This window comes from Pleurodeles waltl, chromosome 6, assembly GCF_031143425.1.
Source record: "Pleurodeles waltl isolate 20211129_DDA chromosome 6, aPleWal1.hap1.20221129, whole genome shotgun sequence".
NCBI classification, from domain to species: domain Eukaryota; kingdom Metazoa; phylum Chordata; class Amphibia; order Caudata; family Salamandridae; genus Pleurodeles; species Pleurodeles waltl.
Window position 1 is genome coordinate 226,448,123 of NC_090445.1, and position 16,266 is coordinate 226,464,388.

A 16,266-nucleotide genomic window follows, 5' to 3' on the forward strand; every position below is an offset into this window, starting at 1 on the left:
TGCTGTATACTTCTTGAGTGATAACTCAAAGTACTTACCCAATTACGAGGTTCTTGGTGTTAAAAAATATATAGTATGTTATTTTTATAAATTGGTGTGGATATCCTTATTGAGAGTGTGTATCATTTATTGATTCTGTGTACGCAACAAATGTCTAACACTCCCCTCTGATAGGCCTAAGGTTGTTCGACCACACTACCACAAAGAGAGTACCTTGGGATTTTTAAAGCAAGTCCTGTCCACTTATAAGGGATTTGTGGACTCTATACACGGCGTACTAAACAAAGTGGCAGCTTCCTAGAGTATCTGTTTTTTGTGTGCATTCGCTATGTTTGTTGCTGGCGATACTTTTTTTTAGGTCAAGCGCTTTTCGATCTTTTGCAAGTATTCTGTGGGCTTTTGACCATGCCCATCTCATGCCCATCACTTTCACCCATTTGTGGGCTTGCCTTTCAAAAACTTCTTGATGTTCTTGGTAAATTCTTTACATTTGACCCACCTTGGGGCGGTTTTTTTTTTTTCATATATATATATATATATATATATATATATATATATATATATATATATATATATATATATAATATCTCACCCTGCAGATTTACCCTGTTACATTGCGATATACCTCAGCGTGGGTGAACTTTTTTTTTTTCTTGTCTTTCCACTTCGTGCTCCATGGCGCTCACAGCGCAGAACAGCAGCAGGAACTCCATTGGCAGTATTGAAGTGCTGGTCACATTGTTCACACTCCTCCCACCATTCATTGTCTTTTTAAGCTCTCAAATGCCTGGAACTTTTGTTTCACAGTTGAGAGCAGGTTTAAAGGGCTGTGTTTGTAGTATTGTTGTAGTAGGACTGCCAGCCCTGAAAATGTGTAATGCACTATGCCCTCTAGGGGCTAAATATGTGCTTGCACTGCATTATTTTCTGCCATTCTGTTTTTAATGTGGTTATTCCCTCTCGGGTCCAACTATATGGTTACATGATCATGTTTCTTATAAATGCCATTCTTGTTGTGGTGTCCTCTAGGGGCTGTTCTGAGCATTACAGTCAACATACTACAATATTCAAAGCACTCAGAAACTTGCCCCATAATGCTTTGCAAGCATTCTTTTACAAAACATTTTTGCCCATAGCTCAGCCTATGGTAGTCCTAGGACAACAGGACCACCTTCAAAATGTCTTCACCACAGAATGCTCTTTTAGTCTAGATCATCTCTGGGTCACAACACTAGGTTAGCTTGGACCCCAAAATAATAACCCATCCCACTGTTCAGTGTATCTGTAAGCGCTCTTTTGGCAGGAACTTTTGTTTTGCACCTTGGAGTAGGTTGTGTTATGAGGGCCTTGTTTGAAAAAATATTCCAGTAGGCCTACTAGTCCTTTAGTTATATGCAGGGCCACTGGACGTATGTGGTAGAAAGGACCAAAATATGCGGCAGGATTGACTAGTTACTGTGACAAAACAAGTCCAGTTATACATTTACAATGCCAATAGGTCCAACTCAAGTAAATGCGAGACCTATTGTATTGCAAATGCTTGATTTAGGTTTCACCTACACATCACTTATCTTTGTAAAGAAGCTGTCCATTGTCCCCAGCCCCTGCTCTCTGTTGCCCCACCCCCATTCCTCCTCTCCTGTTTTGCTTGCCACAATCCTAACCGCAACTGAAACCTCCATTTTCCCCCTCCTCCCCACCCTAATTGCTGGTGTTTCACAGAAACACGAGCTGTTGTGCCACATGGCTTATATTTAAAAAAGGAAAAAAAAAAATTACGTTGCTATGACGTGCCCAGCCTTGACATCGAATCACGCATGCCTGGATGCCCCTTGGAAGTTAAACCTGTTCTTCATTCTGTGCACTTTTGTTTTGCTGGCATGTCAAGTGTTGTGCCATCTTGATGGGATAGTAAACACTAATCTGTGAAAATAATAACCAAGGATCTTATTATGCAGTGAAGCAGATGGATACTTTAGTTTTCACCTACCATTCCATATATAGCTGTGGGATGTTTCAGTTCCTGCATTTATTCCCTCTACTTGTTGCCTATTTTCAGACATATTTACCAAGATACACGGAGAATATTTTGAGCACGTTCGACCTATTTAACTAATCGGCCATGCCTCTTTGTGATCACAGAAGAATCTGCTGTTTATTCTTATATTTGCCAGTCCATAAAGGTGACTGCAAACTTGCCTGTCTCTGTAATGCTGTCCATAAAACCAGTAAATTAGTCTAATTCTAGGTAATATAAAAACATTTTAAGATGCCCTCCTCCTTCTACCGTCCCAAGAATGTTTGTCCTTTTCATAATTGCTCTAAAGTAGCCAGAACACAACATTGAGCACTGTATAAAACATCGTAAGAAATAATTAAGAGTAGATTTTATACACCAAATAAATTAATCATACACAGTAATGAATTATATCCCAATAATTTACCTCTTAATGTGTCCTTAGATGAAACAGTTCTAACCTTGGTGGTTTCTGGCCAGAGTATCCCGTAGCGGAATGTGCCTAAGCACTGGAATCAATGTTTAGAGTACTAGTCGCTTCATCACATGCAGTCCACTTAGAATGGTGTCAACCATGTTTGCTTAAAAATTCTGAGACTTGGTCTTCATCCTAAAAGAAAGGATGTGCTTGTTTTTGGTTGCCACAAGTCGATACAGTAGAGAGAACCTGCATAGTAAATGATAGTTCTACTGCGTCTCGCATTCCTGGTCATCCGTTGAGCCACTCCTCCAATTCCTTGTCAACACAATCACCACCTTCAGCATGCCCATTTTTTTTGTCATTTAAACATTTCTTAAGGCAGCTTTGCAAATATATGTTGAATACATTTTCGTAAGGCAGTTGCGCTGCTCTTGACCTCCAGGCAGGAGGTCCAGAGCTTTAGGAAACTTCCATTCGCTCCCTTTCCTCACCAGCTGGAAAATTTGTTTTCCACAGTATGCAGTAATGGTTTACCAAAGAATCTAAAAGACACATACCAAAAATGTAGAGCTAAAATAGTATAGTTAGAAATATTTATAATTGAAAGAGTGTGTGTGCGTGTGTGTGTAGTGCTAGGTTTAGTTCTGCGGTTAGTGTTATCATTAGTTTGTCGTAATTTAAGATCTTTGTAATTCCTGGATATTGTTGGTCAGTTAAAAGTCATAGATAAAAACAAAACCTAAACATTGGTAAACATGTGCATATTGATCTATACATGGCTCGTCTCCCATGTGAAATATTCAATAACTGCACCTATGTTTTTAACAAGCACTCTACCAATATCACATCCTCATTTGTAGTTGATGTTAACATCCTACTTTTTGGACTCCGAGAGAATTTCAGTAATCACACCCTTCTCGTTGAAAGTCTGAGATGATCTCATCTTGGTCTTCCATTATTTAATACTCTCCTACCAGGTCTACATCTTCTCCTTCAAGAGTGAACCTGATCAACGACTTCTCCACATTTGAGGTCGCAGTGGGGGGTGTACGCAAGGTGGTACATTCTTATCCCACAGTGTTCAAGCAACTGCCTCTGTCCTTTTTGAGACACCATCAGCTCACTTCCTTTTGTCCTACACTTATTGGAGCCTGCAGTGGAACTATTTTTGACCACTGCTTCAGTAAGAGCTGTGCCGGACCACGGAAGACAATTACAATCCTCTGGTTCCACACACTTCACTATACTGGTCTCTTATTGCTTCTAGAGCCAGAAAAAACAGCCCTACATCTCTGCTGTCTACATTGCCTTCTTTAAAGGAAAGTAAGCAGATGGATGCCCAAGGTCCTAAGGTCTATGGGACCTCTGCAACTGCCATAAAAACTGCCAATGCCACAACATTGTTTGAAAGGGGCAGAAGTTCCTTGTCTAATGCTTTGTTGAAAATGATGTGGACGATTAGGCATGATGGTATTGATCTAAGTCATCAGTGCTGTGCTGTCAGATCTGGCAAGCCATGTCTATTGCCATAGCCTGGCAGTGAAGGATTCATTGTGGATCAGACTTAGAGTATTAAAACCAGAAACCCCGTAAAAGGATAGTAAATGTACTTTTATTTGGAGCTTGTGCAGATGAAGACATTCTATGCATCATTTTGAAATTGGACCCCCCTAAAGCAATCAGCTTGAAAACAGCAAAGGAATTGCTCAGGCATCTGTGTAAGACCCTGTGGCCACTGTTATTAATAAGAGGGTCCAAACTCCTCAGTGGCCACAGCAGTGCCACCAGTTGCAGAAATGCTCGTATCAGCTCAGAAAGTTAGCTAACAGCAGATGTAGACATCCGGCTTATTTTGCAACAAGTAAGCCTCCTTCCTAACATTGACTTCTCTGCCCTCCCAACCACGTCCCCCTCTTGTTTGCCTCACTGGTTGGGTTGATGGGGAGGATTTCTTTGTTATTCTTGTTGAAAAGTCAAGTTAACCACCATATATAGCCTTGATAGTGTGGACCAGGAGATCAGGGACATAGTGAAGTTGTGCCCCAAACTAATAATAAACAATGTAAGCAAAGTAAAATGTCACACAAAGCAAATTAACATCACCCACCCCTACATAATATCAAAGACTGTGTGCTTCATTATGAATCACAACAGGAACGAACAGAAAGATACATGAAATGAAGTCCATACTTAATTGAATTTTCCAAACAAGTAGACAATTCTACAACATCCCTGCTATGGTACATTACATAAACTGATTAGCTCAAACAATCCAATGCAACCTGGGCCAAGAAGACCAACCGAGCCCCAAAACAAGCCCACCTCCAACCACACTCACGGCAAGGATCCCAATGACTGCTCCAAATGCGCCATTAGTTTGCCTGGATGAGTAGATTGGTTAAATATCTCTAGGTCTGGAGGACGGTGGCATTAACTTATCTTGCAGCACTGTTTGCTCATTACAGTAGATTGCCAAGTTCAACCACTCTTTAAATTGTGGAGAGCTTTAACTTCCCCAGTACAGGCCACCTGCCTTTTTGCTAGCAACAGGGCTAAGGCAGTAAATTTCCTATGTGGGGTGTCTACATCTTTCTTCCAAACCAAGATGACAAACCTCAGGTCCATAGGATTTACAGGCCTCGATTAATAATAAGAAAATTGTTACTAGACCTGCAGGTCGAGTAACTTGAATAATCTACTTGACCTAACTGTAATGTACTTGACACGTAAACAGGTCTCAAATTGTATGATCCTAAGCAAACAGTTTAGAGTTGCCTTTTTCTTTATTCTCACATATGATTGCTCTTCAGATATGTGAGCTCAGCATTTCTGCTGTACAAAAAACCCTCTTTTGTTTGATTAAGTAGACTAAAGTTTGCTGCATATATCACAAGAATCTAGCCCACATACAGGGGACACATGACCTGCTTTTAGTTTACTCATAGCAGTGCCATCAGGGTAGGAGTGTTTCTCAGTTTGTTTAAACACTCACTTATGAAAATTAAATTACTAAACCATGATGTGGTAGCATACTGTCATCTACACACTGTAAATTCCCAAGAAATGTCCAAAAACCTTTCCACTAACTTGCAGCTTTAATGATAAAACTATATAGTGTATTAACAATCTGTGAAAATTGAGTTTCAGAAAACATATCCTTTGCACATCAACACGTAAAGTATTCGGATTTGTTTTCATAGCTATTAAAAAATTCATCACACAAATACAAAAAATGACCTTTCACAACTCTTGATGTATATATTCTGAAATGTTTGTACAGTTGACTTAGTCAGTGTTGTGTGTTGGGAAAACCCTGACACCCTGTAGCCTTTTATTTCACATTCTAAACAGCAGGTCACACAGTTCACCTTACAAAATCATGGAACTCTGCAGTCAGAAGGAAAATTAATTGTAAGATAAACTGACTTTTGACCTCTGTTGGTGAACACAAAGCAAATGTGAAATACAAGAACAAGATCAGCTTATATTGCCCCTCTGCTTTCTGACTGAACAGAACACCTGTTCTTTGTCAACCAGCTCGAAGGGGCGAGTCAGTCCTAAAAATAGCTCGACCTGATCAAATATCACTTGTAATAGCGAGTGGTCGAGTAGACTTTTCGAGCCCTGAATTACAATGTCTATTATAGCAGAGAATCATTATTTCCTGCCAATAGGCTTGTCCCCTACTGCAAGTCCAAAGCCAGATGTATAAATGTAGCCTCTGGCACACCACATCAGTCACAATGTGATCTCTCCTTGAGGCCAAACTTCCAGAGAAACATGGGGGTATTGTAGGCACCCTGTAAGAATTGGTAATGAATAATATGCAGTCTGTAGCTGGAAGTGGTCACGTCTGTCTGCGCCCTCAGAATTTCCACATTTCGACCGAGAGTTCCATAACCATTCCTCTCCCACTCCTACCTAGCTGATTGATCAGTCCCGGGTATTTACTTCTGGGTAGCGAGATACCGATTTATTATTATGTGTTTAGAGGTAGTAGTTGTTAACACTTGGTCTAGTGTTCGGAATATGCTAGACCTTGCATGTGAAATTAGTGAAGCCATTCACATGTACCTCTCAATCGGTAATGCAGCAACCTGTCTAAGTGTGTGCATGACAATTCTTCCTTCTGTTCTGACCATGTAAAAAATACTGTTCTTATAAAGGTTGTCCCAATTCAGGACACCTCGTGCAGCGAGCTGAGAGATTGCATTGGGCTCATGGACCACAGGCAGTAGTGGATGATGTAAGAAGTTGGCTCTTTATATATTATATCAAAATGAGGTATACTGTGTAAAGAGTCCAGGTATTCCCGTATAGGTGGACAGGGGCTTGCTCTAGCAATCCCCAAGTTGCTCTCTTAGGGGTAGTGTGGTCGAGCAGCCATAGGATTATCGGAGAGGAGTGTTTAACTTCTGCAGTAGGCACACAGTGAATTAGTGATATACAACTCAAGAAGGCGATCCACAGCAATTTACAATAAAAACATGTATCTTTATATATGTTTAGGCACCAGAATCAATACGATCAGGTAAGTCCGTTTTGCAAGGAAAATCTTTACAATTTAGAAAAAGTCGGCAGTGCGTTTCTCGAAAGCTGCAATGTTATCCTATAGAGGAAAAGCAAATACTGCATACAGGTAGAGTACAGAGACTTACGGGAATAATCTCCAGGATCTATGGTGGGTGTGGGGCAGAGTCCAAGGCAACACCAACAGGTCACACCAGGCGGCACTAGAGCAGCTGGGTGCAGAGGTGCAGTACAGCCTTGGGTGCCCAATGTTAGTCAGCAGGGACCGGTTTGATACTAAACATCCCTATTGGTTTGTGAAGCCTTTGTGTAGCTGGGGAACTCGTATTGACCAGTGTCCAGACATGTACTTAAAATGGCTTCCCTGTTAACTCACTATTTCAGAGGATTGACAGACATAGCAGGGGCATATCTACTCTTGCAGATCTGTCCTCACCTGTAATGTAATGCACCCTGCCTTTGGGCTGTAAGGCCTGCTGTATGGTTGAACTGCATATGTTGCATGCTGTGCTAGGAGACATAGCATACAGGCAGTGTACCATGTTGTGTTTTCACTTTTAGCTGCACCAAGACACGCAGCCTGCAATGGAAGTTGGCATGAGCTAGGTGAGGGGGTCCTTCAGGGTGACACAATGTATGCTGTGTCCCTTGGGGCCCTCTTTGGTACCCATGCCCTAGTTACTAGGGCTACCATTTACTAAGGACTTACATCTGTGGTATTGGGGAACAAGTGTACAGTTTTTGGGAAAGGGGTCTGGCACTGGGGACCCAGTTAGCAGGAATCCAGTGCACTTCCTGTCAAAATTATATCAAATACCAGGCAAAAAGTTGGGGTGTCCGTGTCAAGGTGCACTTTCCTACAGATAACTAGTGGGTAGGTTGGGGACCAGATAATTTCCAGAACTTCCTTCTTGCTCAGTCTGTCCCGTGCTCTAACTGTGCATATAATTGTTGTCATGCTTGATGTATGCCTGGGAACCTGCATGCCTATTAAGGACAGTAGGGAAGTGTTAGCTGCAGTACCTGGCTCTACTTCAGTATGCAATTAAATGGGGTGATAGCTGGTACCATTGTGCTGCGAAGTGGGCCTTTACACATAGATAGTACAGTTCATGGTCTGACACTTCAAACCTACTTCTGTGTAAGGTTCGCGTAAATGTGTCCCATTTCATCTGGGTTTGCTTTTCTGCCCGACCATACTAACTTAATCAAGTGAAATCTAATTGTTCGGAAAATGGATGTGTTGAGTGGCACTGGTATATTTACAAACAAGTATAGTAAACTAGGAAGAAGTACCATCTTCACTAAACCTATACAACTAGCCTGAGACAATGGGAGGGAAATCAGTTACCCATTCTGCTCAGAAATTCTAGTAATTGTAACGCTGTAGTTTCCGGGTATAACAGCGTTTCGAAGCCTGTTGATCCATATGCCAATGTATTTTAAAGAGCCATCACACCACTCCAAAGGAAAGTCTAGCGTGAGTCTTATGGTGAAGTCCGTGAGTACGAATATCTGTGATTTGCTCTAGTTGATATTACCACCAGAGAGAGCCCAACACTTTATATACTCTCTCATGAGGTCATTAAGAAAGTATTTAGGGTTTTTAGTGCAGGTCGTGTCATCTTCATACAGTTAGGTCAATATATACCTACTGGTGTGATTCAGTTCATGTTGTGGATACGCTGATGGAGTTTTGCAGCAAGAGGCTCCAGAACAAGGACAAAAAGTATGGGTGACGAGGAACACCCTTGTCTTGTGCTCAGTGATGTGATGATAGGTGAGGAATCACCTCCATTAATGCAGACCCGTGCCATCAGCATTGTGTAAAGTAATCCAATCCACAAATGGCTGTGGTAACCCCATCCTAACTAGAATCATAAGAATGTCCAACAATTCTTGGGACTCCAGTGCTCTAAAGACATACAAAATTGCCTTTGCATCCCTCTCTAGATTTAAGTCCTCCAGGAGGGCATACAGTGTCTTTACATTACATACTGTTCAGCGGCCAGGCACAAATCCTGACTGATCTGGCCTCACAGAATCCGGCATGGCATCAGGAATGTCAGGCGATTAGCAGTTAAGGTTAAGAAGAATTTTGGCATCTCAATTGCAAAAATGACAATGGGTGATAGAGATCGCAACCTTTGGGTGGTTCAGCCGGTCCGATGAGCACTGCTTACCACATCGATGGTGGGAAGAATACGCTGCTTGCGGACTTCCTCATACACACTAAGTGAGGAGCCACGATATCAGCATATTTCTTTTTATAAAATTCAGCTGACTGCTGTGTGCTCCTGGTGTCTCACTATGTGGGTTTTCCCTAATCATCACCAACAGTTCTTCCAGCATGGTAGGTTGCATAAGAAAGAATCAGTGATCATCACTTAGCCAGCCCAGTACAACATGCTTCAGGTAGCCTGCAATTTGTGTTGGGGGAGGTCATGGGGGCATTGGCTCTTCTAGTCTGGACAAGTGTGCCAGGAGAGATAAGAAAATCGCGTGCCCCATTTTTAGCTATACATATGACCCTAAGTGTTGATTTAAAAGCCTCCTACACTGTGCCGGTATGTTCCACCATACTGCTGTTAAGTGCTTAATAGTCAATAATTATCATCTTTAGTTTCTCTCAAATGCCCTATCTAACAGGAATTCAGGATTTAAGTACCATCAGTTTACAAACTGCACAGCTCCTGTAATCTCTAGACCCCGAATTATAGCTAAATGGTCTGATAGTGTATGGGCCAATTGTTAGACCTTTCTGACCCAGAGCCACGCATCCTCTAGGATCAGCCAGTAATCCAGTCTTTTCAAACCAATCATTCCATGTAGTAGAATGTATATTCAATGGCTGTTGGATTTCTCGCTCTACACACATCTAAAAGCTTATGTTTGCTTACATGCCATTCATGTGTATTGTAGCTGTTGAGCAAGCTTTAGTCTCTGGGTGACATCCGTCTACCCTATACTGAAGTACACCATTAAATCCCCACCCCATATGAGTGAATATGGTGCAGTGGCAAGCAGTCTACCCCGCAGTTTGTCATGAAATCTGGTGTCATCAACATTTGGGCCATAACAATTGACTATAGTACTGATTGCTGATCAAGCCTGTCCAAAAAGATAACATATCTACTGTGTTTGTCAATAATACACTTAGTCACCTTAAAGTGAATGCCTTTTTTATACATGGATGGATACACCCCAAGCATAAGAGTATGAATATGCAACATAGTGGAAGGCCCGTTTAGTTTCAAGACAACATTGTGAACTTGATGCATGGTGAGTTTCTTGTCGTAATGCAATCTTTGTAGTGCCCATCTAAATAAGATTGAAACTGCTGCACCTTGCGAAGGTTGCTAAGGCATTTCACATTCCATGCCAAGCAGTTTATGGTTCAGTTAGCCTGAGTGTTGGTCATATCTGTGTGTTGGATTTATCTTGCTGCTGGTTAGGGTATGATATAGCACATACAGATTGTGTCACACTATTTAACTACTGGTTTACAGCCTTATATTGTGTAGGTCACAGTATTCATTCCACCAGCAGAGTATCCTCTCTCCCTAGCCTACCTACTCAGGTGGCACAAACCCACCAGGACATTTTTCCTACCCCTTCATCCTAGCAAACCGATATTGACTAGAGCAGTAATGCTCAATTAAAAGTGAATAAAATACAGTAATTAACAACAGTAGGTGCAACTCTAGATAGCGCTTTAAGAGCCAGTGCTCAGCCCACACAAGACTCCGGTTGATTGTACTAGGGAGTATACAAATTCCCAAGCTTGTTAGGCTCACTGCAGTCCACATACTCTTCAAATACATCAAAGGATATGAATATACAGCTCCTCCTTGTCACTGCAGTACAGAGCGAGTGTCATCATCCAGATGAATCCATTTACTTTTGGAAAGGGGACAAACCCTCTGGCTCCACATGGGCTCTTGGTCCTCCCAGGAAAGTTTGTTTTTTTCCGCCAGGAAATCAGCAGCTTGTTGCGGCAGGAGGAAAATATGCTGCTTATCCCAATAAGTGATCTTAAGATGGACTGGGTGTAGTATTGCATACTGTATGTTCTCTTTGATGATTTGTTTAACAGGAATGAACTTGTGCATAGCCTCTTGCACTGCTATTGTAAAATCTGGAAAACATGAAGAACTGACCCTCCAGTTAAAGTTTAGGCTTCTTTCATGCCATTCTGAAGACCGCATCTGTTTCACGAAAGTTTAGGAGGTGTACAATAATGTGGGGGGGGGGGGGCAGGGGCAGGGCTTAAGGGTGCCCAGTCGTGATTGCCCCTTTACCACCACCAGGAGATTGGAGAAAGCATCTGAGCCAAAGGTTGGCAATAGTAAATCCCCCTCATGTTCTTCCAGCCTGTCTTGTGTTTACAGATTCAGGAATTCCCAGTATATGGATAATATTTTGACAAGATAATGCCTCTGAATCCTCAATTATTTTTGCTGTTGCACATAATGCGTATTAAACAATACATAGCAGAATATCTCTTGATTTGTTTTTTCTTGTACTGCAGAAATCTTTTTAGGCTAATTGTTTTAGAATATGCGTTAGTGTTGCAATGGTTTTAATTAACCGGGCAAAATCAATAAACTTTCTGTAGGAAGTTGGCTCTGTATGTACTATTTCAAAGTAAGGAATAGTATGCACAGAGTCCAAGGGTTCCCCTTAGAGGTAAGATAGTGGCAAAAAGAGATAATACTAATGCTCTATTTTGTGGTAGTGTGGTCGAGCAGTAGGCTTATCCAAGGAGTAGTGTTAAGCATTTGTTGTACATACACATAGACAATAAATGAGGTACACACACTCAGAGACAAATCCAGCCAATAGGTTTTTATATAGAAAAATATCTTTTCTTAGTTTATTTTAAGAACCACAGGTTCAAATTCTACATGTAATATCTCATTCGAAAGGTATTGCAGGTAAGTACTTTAGGAACTTCAAATCATCAAAATTGCATGTATACTTTTCAAGTTATTCACAAATAGCTGTTTTAAAAGTGGACACTTAGTGCAATTTTCACAGTTCCTAGGGGAGGTAAGTATTTGTTAGGTTAACCAGGTAAGTAAGACACTTACAGGGCTTAGTTCTTGGTCCAAGGTAGCCCACCGTTGGGGGTTCAGAGCAACCCCAAAGTCACCACACCAGCAGCTCAGGGCCGGTCAGGTGCAGAGTTCAAAGTGGTGCCCAAAACGCATAGGCTAGAATGGAGAGAAGGGGGTGCCCCAGTTCCGGTCTGCTTGCAGGTAAGTACCCGCGTCTTCGGAGGGCAGACCAGGGGGGTTTTGTAGGGCACCGGGGGGGACACAAGTCCACACAGAAATTTCACCCTCAGCGGCGCGGGGGCGGCCGGGTGCAGTGTAGAAACAAGCGTCGGGTTCGCAATGTTAGTCTATGAGAGATCTCGGGATCTCTTCAGCGCTGCAGGCAGGCAAGGGGGGGGTTCCTCGGGGAAACCTCCACTTGGGCAAGGGAGAGGGACTCCTGGGGGTCACTTCTCCAGTGAAAGTCCGGTCCTTCAGGTCCTGGGGGCTGCGGGTGCAGGGTCTCTCCCAGGCGTCGGGACTTTAGGTTCAAAGAGTCGCGGTCAGGGGAAGCCTCGGGATTCCCTCTGCAGGCGGCGCTGTGGGGGCTCAGGGGGGGCAGGTTTTGGTACTCACAGTATCAGAGTAGTCCTGGGGTCCCTCCTGAGGTGTTGGATCGCCACCAGCCGAGTCGGGGTCGCCGGGTGCAGTGTTGCAAGTCTCACGCTTCTTGCGGGGAGCTTGCAGGGTTCTTTAAAGTTGCTGGAAACAAAGTTGCAGCTTCTCTTGGAGCAGGTCCGCTGTCCTCGGGAGTTTCTTGTCTTTTCGAAGCAGGGGCAGTCCTCAGAGGATGTCGAGGTCGCTGGTCCCTTTGGAAGGCGTCGCTGGAGCAGGATCTTTGGAAGGCAGGAGACAGGCCGGTGAGTTTCTGGAGCCAAGGCAGTTGTCGTCTTCTGGTCTTCCGCTGCAGGGGTTTTCAGCTGGGCAGTCCTTCTTCTTGTAGTTGCAGGAATCTAATTTTCTAGGGTTCAGGGTAGCCCTTAAATACTAAATTTAAGGGCGTGTTTAGGTCTGGGGGGTTAGTAGCCAATGGCTACTAGCCCTGAGGGTGGGTACACCCTCTTTGTGCCTCCTCCCAAGGGGAGGGGGTCACAATCCTAACCCTATTGGGGGAATCCTCCATCTGCAAGATGGAGGATTTCTAAAAGTTAGAGTCACTTCAGCTCAGGACACCTTAGGGGCTGTCCTGACTGGCCAGTGACTCCTCCTTGTTGCTTTCTTTGTTCCCTCCAGCCTTGCCGCCAAAAGTGGGGGCCGTGGCCGGAGGGGGCGGGCAACTCCACTAAGCTGGAGTGCCCTGCTGGGCTGTGACAAAGGGGGGAGCCTTTGAGGCTCACCGCCAGGTGTCACAGTTCCTGCCTGGGGGAGGTGTTAGCATCTCCACCCAGTGCAGGCTTTGTTACTGGCCTCAGAGTGACAAAGGCACTCTCCCCATGGGGCCAGCAACATGTCTCTAGTGTGGCAGGCTGCTGGAACCAGTCAGCCTACACAGATAGTTGGTTAAGTTTCAGGGGGCACCTCTAAGGTGCCCTCTGTGGTGTATTTTACAATAAAATGTACACTGGCATCAGTGTGCATTTATTGTGCTGAGAAGTTTGATACCAAACTTCCCAGTTTTCAGTGTAGCCATTATGGTGCTGTGGAGTTCGTGTTTGACAGACTCCCAGACCATATACTCTTATGGCTACCCTGCACTTACAATGTCTAAGGTTTTGTTTAGACACTGTAGGGGTACCATGCTCATGCACTGGTACCCTCACCTATGGTATAGTGCACCCTGCCTTAGGGCTGTAAGGCCTGCTAGAGGGGTGTCTTACCTATACTGCATAGGCAGTGAGAGGCTGGCATGGCACCCTGAGGGGAGTGCCATGTCGACTTACTCGTTTTGTCCTCACTAGCACACACAAGCTGGCAAGCAGTGTGTCTGTGCTGAGTGAGAGGTCTCCAGGGTGGCATAAGACATGCTGCAGCCCTTAGAGACCTTCCTTGGCATCAGGGCCCTTGGTACTAGAAGTACCAGTTACAAGGGACTTATCTGAATGCCAGGGTGTGCCAATTGTGGATACAATGGTACATTTTAGGTGAAGGAACACTGGTGCTGGGGCCTGGTTAGCAGGGTCCCAGCACACTTCTCAGTCAAGTCAGCATCAGTATCAGGCAAAAAGTGGGGGGTAACTGCAACAGGGAGCCATTTCTTTACACTTTCCAACATAACTTTCCATATTCAACAGTGTTTCACTTTTTGCCACTAGGTTGTCCTCTGCCTTTGAGAATCCTTGTTCTGTCTTCACCAGTCCGCTGTTATGCTTTTCAAGCTTGCGAGATATCGAGTCCATTGTGGTGTTGAGCATTTTCTTTTTATTGTCCATGGAGACCATGCTCTCCTGCATAGCTCTCAGGAGTGTTTTCTTTTCGTCATCCTTTTCTCCCACCTCCTGTGATGGTACCTTGTGATTCAGCAGCCTCACTGTCTGTTGCAGTCATTCTCCTGCCTCGCCTGGGCTCAAGTGGTAGCATTAGTTGGCAGGTGCCTAACTTCCCTTTGTTGTGCAGTAATGCTTATGAAGACTCAGGTTGGAGCCAACACTCCCTTGCGGACTCCGTTCGTCAACCAGATCAGGCACCCATGGTGGATTAGCACCCAATGCCCTAAGAGATGTCGGGAACTAATTGGATTGGTGGCCACCGTGTATCTAACTGTGGTACAGGGGCATGAGCATGTCCTCCATGCTACACAGGGTCTTATGGTGCTTATCTTACTCTGTGGCCACCCACTCCTGTCATGCCGTATATATAGTGCTTTTTGGTATTTAACAACGTCCCACCTCACCCCCTGTCTGGACTCTTTACTTGGAGGGGTGGGGGGACATGAGCAGACATAGTCCCGCAATGTTCCACAACCCTCACTGCAGGGCCCACTCTCCACCCACACCAGTTGCATGATAGTATCAAGTTATGAAGGGCACGAGGGCTTCCAGGCCTTTTTGTGAGTGCCTAAGGACAATTTCTCCACTCAGCTTTTAACTGAAACGCGGTGGGTGTTGAAGTCCCTGCGCAAAGCCACCAGCCCCTTCAGTGGCCTTTCAACGGACTGAGATCTTGGCTCATTCAGGGGGATAAAGGAACAGGCTTTACCAAGCTTCCCAGAGCAAACATCCACTCAGCGCTGTTATGCTTCTGGAGCAAAATGTAATCACTGGCCTGGTCACCTGTTCCTTCAACTGGGGCTCATCGTGGCCTGAGGACCATGCACCGCGCTTCCCTGCCCCCCCCTCCTCCGCTGTGCATCAGCCCAACAGTTTGCAGTTGAGGGCCGGATCCGCTGTCTGCAGAGCCCCTTCGGAGCACCAGTTTGCCCCACTGCCCAGCTAAGCCTCCAAAGGTCAAATCGCTGATCTGTTCAGCTTGACCAAGGAGCTCACAGGTGTTGATGTTCTCTGCACCGCTCTGCCGTACTCACTGTGAAGAAGAATGCAGTCAACATAAATCCACGCCACCTGGTCACTGCAGTCGGCATCCCAGACTGTTTAGGCGTGGAACAGCCAGATTATCTATGAGCAGAATTTAGCAGAGCTTTCCCCAGTTCATTTATAGGTATATTGGTGCGAAAGTATGGTGATGGTGTCAAATAATTGCTTCATATGGCAGGAACCTCACTTAAAGTGGAACCACCTTGCGTGCCACCTGTCTGGCACCCCAAGGGGCATGGAGAGGTAAACAATCATCTGGATGAGTGGAAAAATATCCCAGGCGATAGGTAGGTCCTGAATAGTGATCAGAATCTGAGGGTTAAATCTTCTGTGGCCACTCTTTGAAGAGGTCACAGATGTTTTTTCAAGCCAAGCAGGACTTACTTCACAAGGAGGTCAACATATTAATGTTGAGCTGATCTCTCCTTTTCTAAGAGGAACAGGAATGTATTCATGTTACATAATGGTTCACAAGAAAGGTCCATCACAATAATTCATGCCAATTCCCCATCTGCAAACAGCATATAAATATATGAAAAGGGAAATATTTAAAATGTTGACCCGCCATCAGATCTACCCTCCACTATGTCAGGGGGGACTAAATGTGCACAGTAGACATGCCAAAATTTGTAGTCTTTTATAGTCTGATCACAACTTTCTTATATTTATTAGGTGGGGGGACACAGTTATTAGCCATACAAAGCCCTTCCCTGTGGAGTTACTACGTGC

The 16,266-nt window shown here is 44.1% G+C and overlaps 1 protein-coding gene across 1 annotated transcript in view; it reads left to right on the plus strand.

The window, feature by feature from the left end:
* Nucleotides 1–16,266, plus strand: part of NMT1 (N-myristoyltransferase 1) — a 104,817-nt gene that overhangs the window by 52,394 nt on the left and 36,157 nt on the right. The gene's annotated exons all lie outside the window — the stretch shown is intronic.